Source organism: Xenopus laevis, chromosome 3L (assembly GCF_017654675.1).
Source record: "Xenopus laevis strain J_2021 chromosome 3L, Xenopus_laevis_v10.1, whole genome shotgun sequence".
NCBI classification, from domain to species: Eukaryota; Metazoa; Chordata; class Amphibia; order Anura; family Pipidae; genus Xenopus; species Xenopus laevis.
In genome coordinates this window covers 39,038,511-39,056,155 of record NC_054375.1, presented here as the reverse complement: position 1 = coordinate 39,056,155, position 17,645 = coordinate 39,038,511, and positions in this window count along the sequence as shown.

Below are 17,645 nucleotides of genomic sequence, written 5' to 3'. Positions count from 1 at the left end.
GGACTGGATCTGCAGAGCTGGGGATTATTTTCCCCCGTTACTGGGTGCTTATGCGCGATGCCTGCAGGCTCATGCGCCCTTTTGAAGAGGTTACAAATATGGTCAGTCGCACCGAAGGCACCATCAGCGACCTAATACCCTTTGCTTTCTTCCTGGAGCGTGCCGTGCGACGAGTGACAGATGAGGCTGTAGACCAGCGTGACGAGGAGCAGGAAGCGCACGATTTCTGGTCGGAATCACCAGAACGAACCCAGGCACCTGCTGCAACGCAGGGAGAGGTGTCAGAAGTGGAGTCAGAGGAGGAAGGTGGCTTTGTGGAGGAGGAGGACCAACAGGAGCAGGCTTCCCAGGGGGCTAGTGGTGACCTTTTGGGGACCCCTGGTCTTGTACGTGGCTGGGGGGAGGAGACCGTGGATGATGCAGTCCTTGATAACGAGGAAGCAGAGATGGATACCTCTGCATCCAACCTTGTGAGAATGGGGTCTTTCATGCTGTCATGCCTGTTGAAGGACCCCCCGTATCAAGAGGCTTAAGGAGAAGGACCTGTACTGGGTCGCGACTCTACTAGACCCTCGGTACAAGCATAAAGTGGCAGAAATGTTACCAACATACCACAAGTCTGAAAGGATGCTGCATTTACAAACCAGCCTGCAAAACATGTTGTACAATGCTTTTAAGGGTGATGTCACTTCAGGAACTCATCAACATTCCAGGGGCAGAGGTGCCAGTAATCCTGCCACGAGTGCACCTGCAAGGACAAAGCACTTTGGCCACTCTGTAACGTCAGACATGCAAATGTTTTTTTGTCCAAGGCAGCGGCAGAACCCTTCTGGATCCACCCTCAAAGAACGCCTCGACCGGCAGGTAGCGGACTACCTGGCATTAACTGCAGATATCGACACTCTGAGGAGCGATGAACCCCTGGACTACTGGGTGCGCAGGCTTGATCTGTGGCCAGAGCTGTCACAATTTGCCATGAACCTCTTGTCTTGCCCCGCCTCAAGTGTCCTCTCAGAAAGGACCTTCAGTGCAGCAGGAGGGATTGTAACTGAGAAGAGAACTCGCCTAGGTCACAAAAGTGTGGATTACCTGACCTTTATTAAAATGAATGAGGGGTGGATCTCGGAGGGTTACTGCACGCCGGAAGACTTGTTCTGAGTTTCTGATTCTGACTCCCCATGCAGCTGTCCTTCTCTGCACGCCTCATGACTCCACATACAGCTGTCCTTTAGCGTCCTCCTCCCTCCACCACCGTTACAAACTAGGGTGCAAACCCTACTGGTTTAATTTGAATCCAGGTAAATCCTGAGTTTTTCTGGCCTCTGTGCTTCAGTGGCTGCGACCAAAAAAAACAGAATATTTTCAGCATTTATATGGCATATTTTTTCTGGCCTCTGTGCTTCAGTGGCTGTGACAAAAAAATGAATATTTTCAGCATTTATATGGCATATTGTTTCGGCCTCTGTGCTTCAGTGGCTGCGACAAAAATAAATGAATATTTTCAGCATTTATATGGCATATTTTTTCTGGCCTCTGTGCTTCAGTGGCTGCGACCAAAAAAAACAGAATATTTTCAGCATTTATATGGCATATTTTTTCTGGCCTCTGTGCTTCAGTGGCTGTGACAAAAAAATGAATATTTTCAGAATTCATATGGCATATTGTTTCGGCCTCTGTGCTGCAGTGGCTGCGACAAAAAAAAATTAATATTGTTTGCATTTATATGGCATATTTTTTCTGGCCTCTGTGCTGCAGTGGCTGCGACAAAAAAAAATTAATATTGTTTGCATTTACATGGCATATTTTTTCTGGCCTCTGTGCTGCAGTGGCTGCCACAAAAAAAATTAATATTTTCAGCATTTATATGGCATATTGTTTCTGGACTTCTGGTTCAGTGGCTGCGACAAAAAAAACATAATTTTTCAGGAAAGTACACATGCCTAATTTTTCAGGGTTCTGCAACAGTGGCAAAATCGCATCTTTTATGGTCACCGCAGGTGATCAATAAAGTAGACCAAAACTGGGCCCACACTGCAGAATCAGTGTTTTTTGGTTCACTTCACTGTACATTGAATTACCTCTGCCTGACCGTGCACGTGCGCACAAGCACGGTGACTGCTAAACACACCACTACAGAAATATTGCCACCAACAGGACGAACATCCTGGAGGTGAGAAGCAACTAGTAATTAAAAACTATTATTTGCTCACTTGACGGTATCATTCATTAAAGCTCTTTGCGTCTTTTTGCGTTGCAGTAAGCACCGCGTTTCGTCTTTGCGTGTGAACAGGCTGTAACCTTTACACGACTTGATTGGCATGTAGACGCCGGACGTTTTAAAGCATTTTATTACACAGGTTTAGAAATGTAGTGTGATTTCTGCCCTTTACAGCACAAAACGCAGCGCTGTGTCAACAATGGATTTTTTAGAAACATTTTTGCCCTTGATCCCCCTCTGGCATGGCACTGTCCAGGTCGTTGCACCCTTTAAACAACTTTAAAATAATTTTTCTGGCCAGAAATGTCTTTTCTAGCTTTTAAAATTCGCCTTCCCATTGAAGTCTATGGGGTTCGCGACGTTCGCGAACCGTTCGCATTTTTGACGCAAGTTCGCGAATATGTTCGCGAACTTTTTTTCCGACGTTCGCTACATCCCTAGTTCTAGCATTCTGGATAATAGATTCCATAACACCACTTAGTAACATTTGTTAAAATGTTTCCAAAGTAATATTCTAGCTCATCTGCAGTAAAAATGCATTAAAAAGACTCTAGCTAAGACGACACAGTCTTGTACATTTGAGAGCACAGAGCAGTAGCAACAAACATGATTGATATCAAGGGGTAAATTCATCAAGGGTCGAATATCGAGGGTTAATTAACTGGGAATGAAAATCCTTAGACTTCGAATATAGAAGTCGAAGGATTTCGCGCAAATACTTTGATCGAACGATCGAAGGAATAATCGTTCGATCGAACGATTAAATCCTTCGATCAAATGATTAAATCCTTCGAATCGAACGATTTGAAAGATTTTAATCCAACGATCGAAGGATTATCCTTCGACCAAAAAAACTTAGCCAAGCCTATGGGGACCTTCCCCATAAGCTAACACTAGGTTCGGTAGCTTTTAGGTGGCAAACTAGGGGGTCGAAGTTTTTTCTTAAAGAGGCAGTACTTCGACTACCGAATGGACGAATAGTCGAACGATTTTTAGTTTGAATCCTTCGATTCGAAGTCAAAGTCGTAGTCGCAGATCGAAGTAGCCCATTTGATGGTCGAAGTAGCCAAAAAAACACTTTGAAATTCGAAGTTTTTTTTCTTCTATTCCATCACTCGAAGTTAATGAATTGGACCCCACGTGTTTTTTGTAACAATAACTGAACTTTGTATTGTCCATTTATAAGTGCTGGCAACGTGCAAGTGCCAATCAGATGGCATGCCGTACGGGTCAGTCATGTATGGTCACTGTAACCTTATAAACTTCACACTATAAGCTTCTAAAAGCTAGAACATCTCTATGCCACTGCCCAAATCATTCCAGAGGCACATCTGTTTGCAGTTGCGGAATTCATAAACTTATAGTGGCCATACATGGGGCCGATTGTTCTCACATAAGGGTCACAGCTGTTTCAAGTTGTGGAATTTTGAAACTTATAGTCACTATAAATGGGCCGCCTCTATGACAATGCCCAATCAGCATGCTGTATGAGTGGGCCATACCAATGCATGGCTGTTCATAGACCATCTGGGCATGTATGGCTAGTTGGAGGGCCTTCCAAACTAATAATTCTGAGATCCTGGAGTATCAAGGACGATTGGTCCTTACAGAAAATGTCCATTGACAGAATTGAAAAGGAGCTCCATCCATCAATGCGCAGCAGAGATTGCACAGCCCAAAGCAATCAGGACTCTATGATCCAACCTGTTATGAATGACAGATTGATAAAATGTTATGAATAATAAAAAAAAAACTTTCTCAGTGCCAGGGAAAGTTTAATAAGCTACTTCAAAAAAAGGGGAAACAGTCTGAGAGGTGCAGGTAACTCATGCAGCTCTAAATAAAGATAAGAACAAGCTATAAAAAATAATTAAGAAGGCAAGCATAAAGCAGCTAAGAAATTAGTTCATTCATGGAATGCAGAAGCAGAGCCAGACGATGAAAGATATGCTATGTTTATCTGTTCAATCACACACACACAACAAACCCTGTTTTAGGAGCACTTTGACACATACCTTTTACTTTATTCAACAGGTTTAGAAACATAAGGTTACGAACAAACAGTTGCATCTGCTTCCAATCTGCTTCTCAATATAAAAATGCAGTGTGCAGTGCTTTATATTCCCCCAATATGCCTCCATATTAATTCATCATAGCAGATCAAGAAGAAGAATCTTTGTCATAAGGGGAATAGATAAAAAAGAGATTCAAGTATTTATGCTATAAATATGTGTGCCTGGAACTTGGAAGTAGCTGGAGGAGTTGGAAGTAGCTGGAGGAGTTGAATGCACCCTAAAGAAAAAAGGAAAAGTAAGTGGTGTGCCGAAGAATATGTATGCTGGTGCCTGGAACTTCAGCCATGTCTATTCCATTCCTCTTCACCATACATTTAATTGTGGCCCATCAACACTTCATGAGACTGATGAAGTATATTGGCTTGTTCTTGTGCAAATGTATCTGTATGAATACCCTAATACATAACTAACTCTATGAACAGGTATGGGACCTAAGGTTTTCTGGATAAAGGATCTTTCTGTAATTTGGATCTCCGTACTTTAAATCTGCTAAAAAATCATTTAAATATTAAATAAACCCAATAGGATTTTTTTTTGCCTCCAACAAGGATTAATTATATCTTAGTTGTTACTGTTTTATAATTACAGAGAAAAGGGAAATTATTTTTAAAAATATGAATTATAATTGAGTCTATGGGAGGTGGCCTTTCTGTAATCTGAACCTTTCCAGATAACAGATCTCATACATTTATTGCAAGGATGAAAGGAGGTAGGGATGAAGCAAGGACCAGGATTTGGAGAGATATCACCAGCCACCAAGAAAGAGAGAGCAAGAGAGAATGTGGGGAAGGAATACAAACAGCCATCCTTTTATGATGGAGTAGTAATTGAGATTGTTAGAGTTTGTAAAAAGCTGTGTAATGTTTAGGAATACAAATGTACAACAGAAAAAGCAGAGCCCATTGGAGGGATACAAGAAAAAGCTGCCTTTGAGAGCACTGAACAGACAAGCAGAATAAACAGGAGATATATGAATGTCGGTAGCATAAATGTTTTTGGCAGCTTAATTTTGGCAGTTGAGCGCAACTGAATGGACTTTTGTGAAAAACAAGTGTATGCTGAGCTAAGGTAAAAAAGCTTATTCTTGTGTTGTTGGTATTCTTGTTTTCTTTCATAGCTACACTGACGAGGGCATCTGCAGCTCCACCTAAAGCAATTAGCATGACAATTATGATTCTGGGGCTTTACTAAAGATCTCACGCTTGGAGAGCAGACTGTAATGCAACTGGCATATTATAGATTGCCAAGAGCAGATGAGCTGTTCAAGCTGTTATCAGCATGCATGGACGTGTCTCATGAACACTGGCTGCTGAAAGATCAAAATATTAAGCGTCAGGACTATCAGTGCCACAGTCAAGATCTAACCTTCTTCTTATTCTTCTTTTATGCTCTGTTTTTTTAGCAGACTTTCTCTGTTTCCAGCAATGCAGTTGTTAACATACCTAAAGGAGTGTGCAGTGTCTTACGTTCAGGGAGACTGATCCAACCATATCCCTGCGCTATCAAGCAATTGCTATTGAGAACACACAATCAAAACATTCATGTGATATGATAAGTTTAGACAAAAATGTCAATTATAATTGAGACGCTTGAGAAATATGATGACACTCAGATCAGTTTAAAGCTATTAAGTAAAAGCCTGTATTTCCTCAATGGGTCCACATCTTTCTGGAAAAAAATGTTAAAAAAAAAAAAAAAATCAGCGCTTGCTGGAAGGTTAGAAGTGCGGTTTGAACCGGCAACAAAAGCGGATGAAACTGGAAAGTGACAGAGCAGGTTTTCAATGTGTCAAATTTGCCATTAAAATGAAATTATAATTACTTTTTAGTTTTTGGTTTGGTTTCATCTCTGGATTTGTTTTTTGTTTTACACTCTTTTCATTGAGGTTTCGTAATCTTTTTTATATTCATGACAGAAAGGTAAACAAGTAATCTGGTATTGCACTTTATCAACAGCAAAGCGTTGTTACAGTTATGCTTAGGCTCCTCTTTCCCCACTGAGAGGAACTAGTTCGCTGTACCCCACAAGTAACATAAAATAAACCAAAGAAAGCTATTTAAGTGTCTAGCAGTAAACTAATCTTTCCTGTACATACTGTTCATACAGTCCATCAAACAGACCCTGATTTTCAATATGTATACATATATGTACATATATAGATTAGCCAAAAATAGAACCTGGGTGGCAGTCCGAATATAAATAGATACCATATATATAGATATATATACTGTATATATATGCATGCGGTGCTTTTAAAAAATATTAATACCTTAACAACCAGAATTCACAATATTATATATATATTCTATAGCTGTCTCCCATAGACTCCATTTTATCCAAATAATCCAAATTTTCAAAAATGATTTCCTTTTTCTCTGTAATAATAAAACAGTAGCTTGTACTTGATCCAAACTAAGATATAATGAATCCTTATTGGAAGCAAAACCAGCCTATTGGGTTTATTTAATGTTTAAATTAATTTCTAGTAGACTTAAGGCATGAAGTCCCAAATTACGGAAAGATCCGCTATCCGGAAAAACCCCAGGTCCCGAGCATTCTGGATTACAGGTCCCATACCTGTATATTTATAATATATATATAATCCGTTTGTGGAGCGCACACCATAAAGTAAATAATAGCCTGGGTGCCAGCCTGAAAGAAAATCATAGAGTCAATGCAGAAATGACGGCACTCAAAGGCAAAAAATCAAACGATCAAATAAGGTGAAACCATATGGTTTATTGTGATCCTACGTTTCGGTTCCTTCTTGGAACCTTCGTCAGGGAAAGAAAACTGTTTTCTTTCCCTGACGAAGGTTCCAAGAAGGAACCGAAACGTAGGATCACAATAAACCATATGGTTTCACCTTATTTGATCGTTTGATTTTTTGCCTGTGAGTGCCGTCATTTCTGCATTGACTCTATAATATATATATATATATATATATATATATATATATATATATATATATATATATATATATATAAACCAATACAAAAAAGCCGCACTCCTAGTTCTTATAAAATAAAAAATTTGAGTGTTTATTAATTCAACGTTTCGGCAACAGTACGCGTGCCGTCTTCAGGAAAGTGAACAATATATCACAGTGCTCGTGCTTTTAAAGGTGTTCAATGGCGCCAAAACCCCCCTGGGTGACGTCATCATTCTGTGTCAGACCTGTCAAAAATGCCATATTGCATATTCAAATACCAAAAAATTGGGCTACAGTATCGCAATCAAGTGTATATAGATGGTATTATAATCACCCCATTAATCACAGTGTTTACATAAAAGTGCCAGAGAGAATATGTGCCCCGTGTTTCCATCACGAGTGACAGTATCGGTGCTCCGGTGCAGTTAAAAGCAAAGAAAACATACAGCCTTCCGGACTCATTGTAACATTAGCTAGAAATAAATGTAGGATATTGTACTTGCCCCAGTAGGATCTAAGAAAACGGATACGAACTCCCTTGTTGCCCTTTGCTGACACTGTGCGCACCAGACATAGGCTGCCCGTGGCTCTCCTTTCTACCGAAATATATATATATATATATATATACATTGATTACAGGTAATGCTAGAATGCACATATAAAATAAATAAAACAAGTTGAGAATAACCTGAGATAAGGGCTTTTTTCTGCAATACTTTGTCGACTAAAAAAAAAGAATTTAAACATTAAATGAACCCAATAGGATTGCTTTGAATACAATAAGGATTCATTATATCTTACTTAAATATATACTGTCATGGGAAAACATGTTTTTTTCCAAACACATCATTTCATAATTCTGCACTGAAATCCATTTCTCAAAAAGAACAGATTTTTTTATGTTGAATTTTGAAATCTGACATGGGGCTAGACATATTGTCAGTTTCCCAGCTGCCCCCAGTCATGTGACTTGTGCTCTGATAAACTTCAGTCACTCTTTACTGGTGTACTGTAAGTTGGAGTGATATCACCCCCCTCCTTCCCCTCCCCCAGCAGCCTAACAACAGAACAATGGAAAAGTAACCAAATAGCAGCTCCCTAACACAAGATAACAGCTGCCTGGTAGATCTAGGAATAGCACTCAATAGTAAAATCCAGGTCCCACTGAGACACATTCAGTTACATTGAGTAGGAGAAACAACAGCCTGCCAGAAAGCAGTTCCATCCTAAAGTGCTGGCTCTTTCTGAAAGCACCTGACCAGGTATCACCTGAGATAGCTGCCTACACACCAATATTACAACTAGAAAAATACACTTGCTGGTTCAGGAATGAAATGTTATATTGTAGAGTGAATTATTTGCAGTGAAACAGTGTAATTTAGAAATAAAAACTATACCATTAAAATCAAGACAGAATACAGGTAGTGTTTTATTATTACAGAGAAAAAGTAAATACTTTTTTTAAATTTTTTTTAACTATTTGCTTATAATGGAGTCCATGGGAGATGGCCTTCCCATTTTCAGGAGCTTTCTGTATAATGGATTTCTGGATAACAGATCCCATACCTGTAGCCTAAATTCTTTTGGGAATAAATAAGTACCAGCTTTGCACACTGTTTGTGATTTTTGGTCACACAGGCATATTGTGAATGGAAAATTACATGGGGTGGAATGCAGAAGAGCGAGATATGTTCAGACATGTCAGATGGCAGTGAAAGTAACTCAGAGAACTTAGATAGTGTTTCATGGACACTTACCCATTGACACTGACTTTCAAATAAAACAAACCTGCAGAACATGTTTTGTCAGTCGCACTTGAACTGTGAATGAACGTGTGACATCCTTAATATATTATGTTTGACCTAGAGATTTGAGATATAATTCTTCAGTCTCGAAAGCTTGTGTTCTTTTACAGAGATAAACAGTACATTTTATAAATTAGTAATACATTTAGTAAATTAATTCATAGTACTTGAAGTGTAACCAAATGTTTAAATAAGAATGTTTACATTAGACAGGTATAGGATCTGTTATCCTGAAACCCGTTATCCAGAAAACTCTGAATTACTGAAAAGCCATCTCCCATATGGGCAAATTCACTAAGATTCGAAGTTGCACCAGGCGCAATTTCGCCGCACTTCGCTGCACTTCGCCAGGCGTAGTTTCGCCAGCGCTCCGCAAATTCACTAAAAACTGAAGTTGCGCTCAGGGGTAGCGTAAGGTTGCGAAGTTGCGCTAGCGTTGATTCGCTAAGTAAAGCGAAGTTACGCTAGCGAAGGCTAATTTGCATACGGCGCGAAATTCAAATTTCAATGGAGGAATACGTATCAGCACTACAAATGGCTAGAAAACCTTCAAATCATCAAATAAAATTTTTATTTTGCCCTACACATGTGCCCACTGTCTAGGTAAGTTGCCAAGAGTCAGGAAATGTAGGGGGGAAGGAGGGGAGCCCCTAAAAATTTTTCGATCTTTTTCAGCCTATCACCCATAATGTATAAAACACGCCAGCGTTTTTTGGGACTTAGAAAAATTTTCGACTTTTTTTGAAACAACCCTATCTACTCTATTGCGCTTCGCCAGGTCTGAGGTGGCGAAGGAAGTCTAGCGTAAAAGGTAGCGTTCAGTACACTGCGTGCGTTAGTGAATTTGCGTAGTTACGTCGCTAGCGAAACTTCGCCAGGCGTAAAGGTGCGAAGTAACACTAGCAAAACTATGCCAGCGTTCGTTAGTGAATTTGCGCAGTAACGAAAATGACAAACGCTAGCGAAGTAACGCTATCGTTCGGCGCTTCGGCGCTTAGTGAATTTGCCCCATAGACTCCATTTTATCCATATAATCCAATTGTTTAAAAATAATTTCCTTTGTAATAATAAAACAGTAGCTTGTACTTGATCCAAACTAAGATGGAATTAATCCTTATTGGAGGCAAACCAATCCTATTTGGTTTATTTAGGGGCAGATTTATCAAAGGTCGAATTTTGAAGTGAAATATACTTCGAAATTCGACCATCGAATGGCTGTACTTCGACTTCTTATATCGAAGTTTTTTTTACCGAATTTGACCGTTTTGCAGTCAAAGTAAAATCGTTCGATCGAACGATTAAATAGTTCAAAACGAGCGGTTCGAACGACTTCAGTGATCGATCAAACAATTTTACTTCGACTACAAAAAACTTAGAAAAATGCATTAGAAGGTCCCCGTAGGCTAACATAGCACTTTGGCAGGTTTAATTTGGCGAACTATTGAAGTCGAAGTTATTTTAAAGAGACAGTAGTTCGATTTTCGAATGGTCGAATATTCGAACGTTTTTTACTTCGAATCGGAGTCGAAGTAAATTTGAAGTCGTAGTATCCTATTCGATGGTCGAAGTATCCAAACAATTACTTAATTTCAAATTTTTTTACTTTGAAAATTCCCTCGAATTCACTTCGACCGACCCTTGATAAATCTGCCCCGTTAATGTTTAAATTATTTAAATTATCTTAAATTATGGGAATCTAAATTACAGAAAGACCCGAGCATTCTGGATAATAGGTCCCGTACATTTACCATTAAGACCAACTTATTGAATGACGGATCCTATACTAAAATGATGTCTGTTATTTGATATATTTTAAACAAACAAAAATCATAATACTTTTTTAACAGCATTGTTTTACAAAATTAAAACTATTTTAAATTTCAACATTTTATTTTGCAGATTCCCAGTAATAGCCTAAAGTCTGCATGTTGTTTGGTTACACAGGCATATTGTGAATGGGAAAATGACATGGGGTGGAAGGCAGAAGAATAAGTTTAGACATGTCAGATGGCAGAGAAAACAACACAGGGAACTTAGATATTGGTACATGGACACTTACCTATTGACACTGACATTCAAATAAAACAAACCTGCAGAACATGTTCTGTCACTTGAACTGTGAATGAACGTGTGACATCCTTAATACATTATGTTTGACCTAGAGATTTGAGAGGTAATTGTTCAATCTCTTTTACAGAGATTGGTGAAACAGTATCAAATGATCACAGAGCACCCTTTGTTTTAGTTTTTTGAACTGTAGAGTATTTAAAGCGTAACATAGACCAAATATGTTTAAATGTTTAAATTATATACTCATTAGACTGTCATATGTTATTCGCCTTCCCCATGGAACTATGATGTGAGTGATATTAGCTTTCACTAGGGATGGGTGAACTTATTCGTAAGGTGCGAATTTGCGCGTTTCACCGCCGGCTAATAAATTCGTGAAATTGCCACGAAAATTTTGACGCCTGTGACAATTCCGATGCCGATGCCAATTTCGATGTCGGCGTTAATTAAACAGACGCCCATTGACTTTTATGTGTGTCAAATGTACCCGGCGTCGGAATTGACGCCGTTGGCAAAATTTGCGTTTTGAGAATTTTTCGCCCAGTGGCTCTGTGGCGAAATGGGAAAAAAAATTACTAGCTTTCACCCAAAGTGTAATAGCTCTCAAGAACAACTTTATATTCAGCAGCTGTACAATTGCTGTATCAGTGATGAGGCACTGATGCTCAGTGCTGCATATTTTTACATATAATAACTTGAAAAAAAAAAAAAATAGAATAACTCAAAATAATGGATTGATCTAATTGTCATCATTAATGGGAAACAAAACTCTTGTACCTAAGTTATGACCCCTGGAGTGGCCTCACCACTGTGCTCCCCCTAAGCAGCCCCTTTGCCTTACTTGTCCCCAGAAAGCAGTAGAGTAGCGCAGCAGGGTCACCAGGTACCAAGTTTTGCTTCACAATCTTTTCTTAGAAGCAGATGCCAACGCTGAATAAGCGCAGTTGCAGCCAGGTGTGTAGTCAACATGAAACTGCACCTACCAACGCCCATTGCACTACTTTCCTTTATTACCTATTTCGGAATAGGTTGGAGATTGACCACTGTAGTTGGGGGAGGCATAGCTTAATTACATAGGTTTAATTCTCTGTTATGTAGATGCAATCACTGCAAACGTGTAACTTGATTTAAACATCCCACAATGGATTGATTCTAGTCTAGAGTTCAAATGATCCAGATGAACTAGAGAAATCAACTGATGCCATTCCCAATATGCTTTAGACTAGTGATCCCCAAACAGTGGCAACATATTGCTCCCCAACCCCTTGGATGTTGCTCTCAGTGACCTCAAAGCAGGTGCTTATTTTTGGATTTCCGGCTTGGAGGCAAGTTTTGGTGGCATAAAAAACAGGTTTACTACCAAACAGACCTATATGCTGCTAGTTCACATAGGGGCTTTCAAATAGCCAATCACAGCCCTTATTTGGCACCCGCAGGACTTTTTTTTTGGCTAATTGCCAACCATTTTATTCCTCAACCAAAAACAAAAAGGCCCAGTAGCTGAATCAAGAAACCACGTAAGAGTTTAGGAGCACAATGTTTCACTATCCGAATGCTCAAGCCCGAAGGCTCAAGCATTCTTAAATTAGCCCATAGTTAGTGATGAGCAGTATCGGACCAGGCTTCCTTCAACCCAACCCAACCCAACACACCAACCGCAACCCCCCTCCAGCACTCCCCCCAAACCTTTTCTCTTTGCAGCTAAAATTGGGGCCAAGGGAGGAGGTCAGTAGGCAGGCAAGTCTCAGGCAGGTGGAGGATCTCAGTTGGCCCTGGTGACGAGTTTTTTCACCAGGTATGGATTTGTGCAAAATTCTGCATTTCATCATCTGCAAATATTTTCATGAACCCGTCAAAATAATTTCAGCAAAAATTGTAACCTTTTTGAGGTTGACAGAAAAAAACACCCATAGACTTCAATTTTAACCATACAGAAGTCACCACAAAAAAAACACCCGTAAACTTCATTGTATTCTTCATATAAAAAGTCATTTTGGAAAAATTTGCAGCTAAAACAATGTTGCTGCAAAAAAAAAACACCCAATGTAACCACTTTTTTTCCCATGAATTTTTGAGTATTTTTGCATAGCTAAATGGGACAGATTCGCTCATCTACTGGCAGATCTACACAGAAATGGAGCAGAGGCCAAAGTGTTAAGATGCATAGTTAAAAAAACTTGCTATCCTTGCATACACAGGACGTCTATCACTTCAGCATTTGTTTGAAAAACGCATGCAGCTAGCACGTCTGTATTGTTAAAACTCATGATAGATAGGTTTAGCCTGGCATTATACTAAAATGCATATGCGGAATAAAGAGGAAAGTAATATAAAGAGAACAGTGAGACATTTAAGGAATGGCATAGTTAGATTATATTACAGAAATGGACAAAAGAAGTAGGGAAATGACAGGGTTCATAAAACACAAGGTTAGAACAATAAAATGTTATAGCCAGAAAGAAAGCAAGTTCAGAATATATGATTTTATAGGAATAAATGTGATATAGACTTGAGCGGGTTTATCTTTCAAATCCCATAAATGTAAAGAAATAATAGAACACAGTATCCTCCCCTGAAATTACTTTAAGGGGCACAGACGCTGGAAAATTTAATATACAGGAAAACTGTTCTTGACTACATATTCACATGTAGCCTCATTCCACATGCAGATGGTAAAGTAATGTGCTGGAGATGAATCATATCTGCTGAACAAAGGGATAGTTTGCTCTTTATTTCATCTACTACCTCTGCACGCATTCGCCAAACTGAAACACAGTCAGGCAGGTCACTGTCAATAAATCTTTGGCAAATCTACTGGCAAAATGCCCATCAAAAAAAATATTTATGTAAAAAGATCATTCATTCATTCAGCATAAAAAGTCTGTTCTAAAATACTAGTTTTATAAACCATGAATCTTTGCTTAAACTAACCTTTGTGTGTGTGTTCCTCTTTGTATTTGAGTTCTGCATTGTCTGCTAAGGACAATAAGCAGTCGGGGGGCCCTCTATTAAGGCCAGTAAAGTTGATAATTGTTGTGAATATTTATTGCTCTGATTATATTTTGCATTATGTCAAGGTGACTGTAAAGAAAATATTGTTATGAGAGTGTAGCCATAGTTCAAGGAGAGCTTGGTCCCAAATTGACACTATAACAGGGTTATGATTATGAAAATATTTTGACAAAGCCTTCATGGGCGAAATGCGTCAGACGCAGACCTCTTAATTTTTAATTTTTTCTGCTTCTGGGGGAGGCGGGCGAGTGGAAAAGAAGGGAGGTGCGATGGTTTGAGCTTGGCTGGATGCAAACAGTAGTGATGGGCGAATTTGCGCCGAAAAATGTGCAAAACGGTGCCGGCGTCTAGTTTTTGACGCCGGCGCCCGTTTCTTTGACCCCGGCACCCGTTTTTGATGCCGGCGAATTTTTTCGGGCAAATTTTCGCGGGCGTTTCGAATTTATTCGCTGGCGGCGAATCAAGCAAATTCGCCGCAAATTTGCGCCTGCCGAATAAATTCGCCCATCACTAGCAAACAGGAAGCATCAATCTGGAAGATGCAAATTTAATTTATTTACATATTGAACAACCACCGGTAGTGATGGGCGAATTTGCGAAAAATTTGCGAAACTGCGACAGCGTCTCGTTTTTGACTCCGGCGCCCGTTTTTTGACGCCGGCGCCCGTTTTTGAAGCAAATTTTTGCGGGCGTTTCGCGCCTGAAGAATAAATCCGCCCATCACTAACCACCGGTTACATTTGCATATAAGCGGTCTGCCAGTGCCATGGGATTAGCAATAGGGATTAGGCCACAACTCATTTAGGTGCCTCTGAGAGGACAAAGTGGTAGTAACACAATTCCTTTGGTACATCGATCAGATCCGCCTGATTTAATTGTTAATGGTGGTGTGATATACTTATAGTTACAGGCTCCAATGTTTACTATCTAAACTAAAATCACACTTCTCTCATCACACAACTACAATTTGGAAGGCGCACACCGAAAATAATGAATAATTAAAATCAATGCTGAGGTGCCAATCACATGGAGACCACCCAAGTTAAGCGTCCTGGTACAATGATCAAAATACAAAATATTGCGATTGCACACTCATTTATATAAAAGATCAAATTTTATAATATCAAAAAACACTTACATAATAGTAATTTGGTCCAGAAATTGGCCTACACGTTTTGATCACTACAGTGGTCTTTATCAGGGGCAAAAATCTGCATTTTTACAAATGTTTGTATTAGATGGATTTTGCCCCTGATGAAGACCACTGTAGTGGTCGACACGCGAAGGGCCAATTGCTGGACCAAATTACTATTATGTAGGGATGCACCGAATCCACTTTTTTGGATTCGGCCGAACCCCCAAACCCTTTGTGAAAGATTCGGCCGAATACCGAACCGAATCAGAACCCTAATTTGCATATGCAAATTAGGGGTGGGAAGGGGAAAACATTTTTTACTTCCTTGTTTTCTGACAAAAAGTCACGTGATTTCCCTCCCCACCCCTAATTTATATATGCAAATTAGTATTCGGATTCGGTTCGGCCAGGTCGAAGGAGTCTGCCGAATCCGAATTCTGCTGAAAAAGGCCGCATCCCGAACCGAATCCTGGATTCGGTGCATCCCCTACTATTATGTAAGTACTTCTCTCATCACATCATATGCCCTGGATACAAAAGTTTGTGTTCAAGAGGGTTGCTTGGTCGGATGTTAGGATCTGGGTGGGATTAATTTACTTATTCATTGCTACCAAGCAAGATCCCTTATTACTAAGACCAGATCAGTACATTTTTATTATAACCCATGAACTAGGTGCTCTATTTTATAATTGATGAATTCAATGTTATGTGTTAGTCGCTTTACAGCATATGACTGCTGATGAACATGAATTCTCTAGGGAGCTATTGAGATAAATTATACAAGGCACTTTATTCACTTTGAGCACTTTATATTTAACTAACCAATGAATTTACAAGTATTTATAACTACGATAATGAGACACACACATGATGAATTTAAATGAATTTATTGCAATTGATACACAATGAATTGTTTGATGATCACAAATTTTGTATGTATCAAATACATCTATTTGACTTTCTCTAATTACACTACTATCACGGTATATGGATGGTGCGACGCACTATAACTCTATAGTTATATAGACATGGTGTCTGAAAGCGTCTGTCTTATAGTGTGACCAGATAATGGATCCCATAACTGCAATAACAAGTTATAAAATGATAAAGGCAGAAGATGACTTTATATTAAGAAAAGATTAAAAATAAAACATGAATACAATCTGAAAAGTTGCTACAACAGGACATTCTATAACACGAAAGTTAAATTAACTTAATATTCTGTATGAAAAAGTGTTGCAAGATGTCGAATTTTCATTAGCCTGGTTGCTATTAAGTGATTGATTTTGAAATAAAGTTTTTCATCAAATTTGAATTACATTAGGCTGATGAAGTCATATGACTTATTCAAATGATCTGCCTTAAGTAAAACACTCATTACAAATCTAAGACTGATTGAGTACTGGGATTAATATTGTAAAAATGTGTGTTTTTAGCACTATCTGAATAGGATAAAAGAATAAAGTGATAATATATTTATAATATATAAAAGCAGGACCGTATTGTAATAGAACTATATTACATTTATATAAACAGTAAAAGTTAAGTTTGAGGTGGCCATATATAAAAGATTCGCTTGGTTGGTGAGGTACCAAATGAGCGGATCTTTCCCCCGATATGCCCGTTAAAGGCAGGTGATATAATGCTAATCCGATCGTTCACCTCTAGGGCCAAACAATCGGATTACAGTAATGGTAATAGGTGCTGACTGGATGAGGACTGCATTAACTAGCCAATGCGATCCTCAATCAGATGGGAAGATCAAACCTGCCCCATCAACATTGGCTGATTTTTGGCCAGATATCGGTCAGGAAGGCCAGTCGGAGTGCCCCATACACAGGCAGATAAACTGCCGAATTGGTCTAAAGGACCCAAATCAGCATCTTAACTCTGTGCATTGCCACTGTGGCCTGATGAAATATACAATCTTAGAGAGAGAGAGAGAGAGAGAGAGAGAGAGAGAGAGAGAGAGAGAGAGAGAGAGAGAGAGAGAGAGGTTCCATTTCACCAGCCCAGTTAATGCAATTTTAACCCATAAAATGTTTTCCTACAATAGGAGTGCAACTGGTTTGAATTTGGATCTAGTCAGCAAACATTCTGGCTGTGGTTTTAGGGTATTGTACACTGATTTGCCCTATAAGGCCACAACTGGTCTGTAGTCTGAATCTAATCAGCTAACATCCTGGCTGTGAATTAAAACCTAATGGGTAAGCCTATAGGATGCCTTCTTGAGGGGATACTGTCATGGGAAAAGAATGGGTTTTTTTTCAAAACGCATCAGTTTATAGTAGTGCTGCTCCAGCACTGAAATCCATTTCTCAAAAGAGCAAACAGATTTTTTTATATTTAATTTTGAAATCTGTTATTGGGACATGTTGTCAGTTTCCCAGCTGCCCCC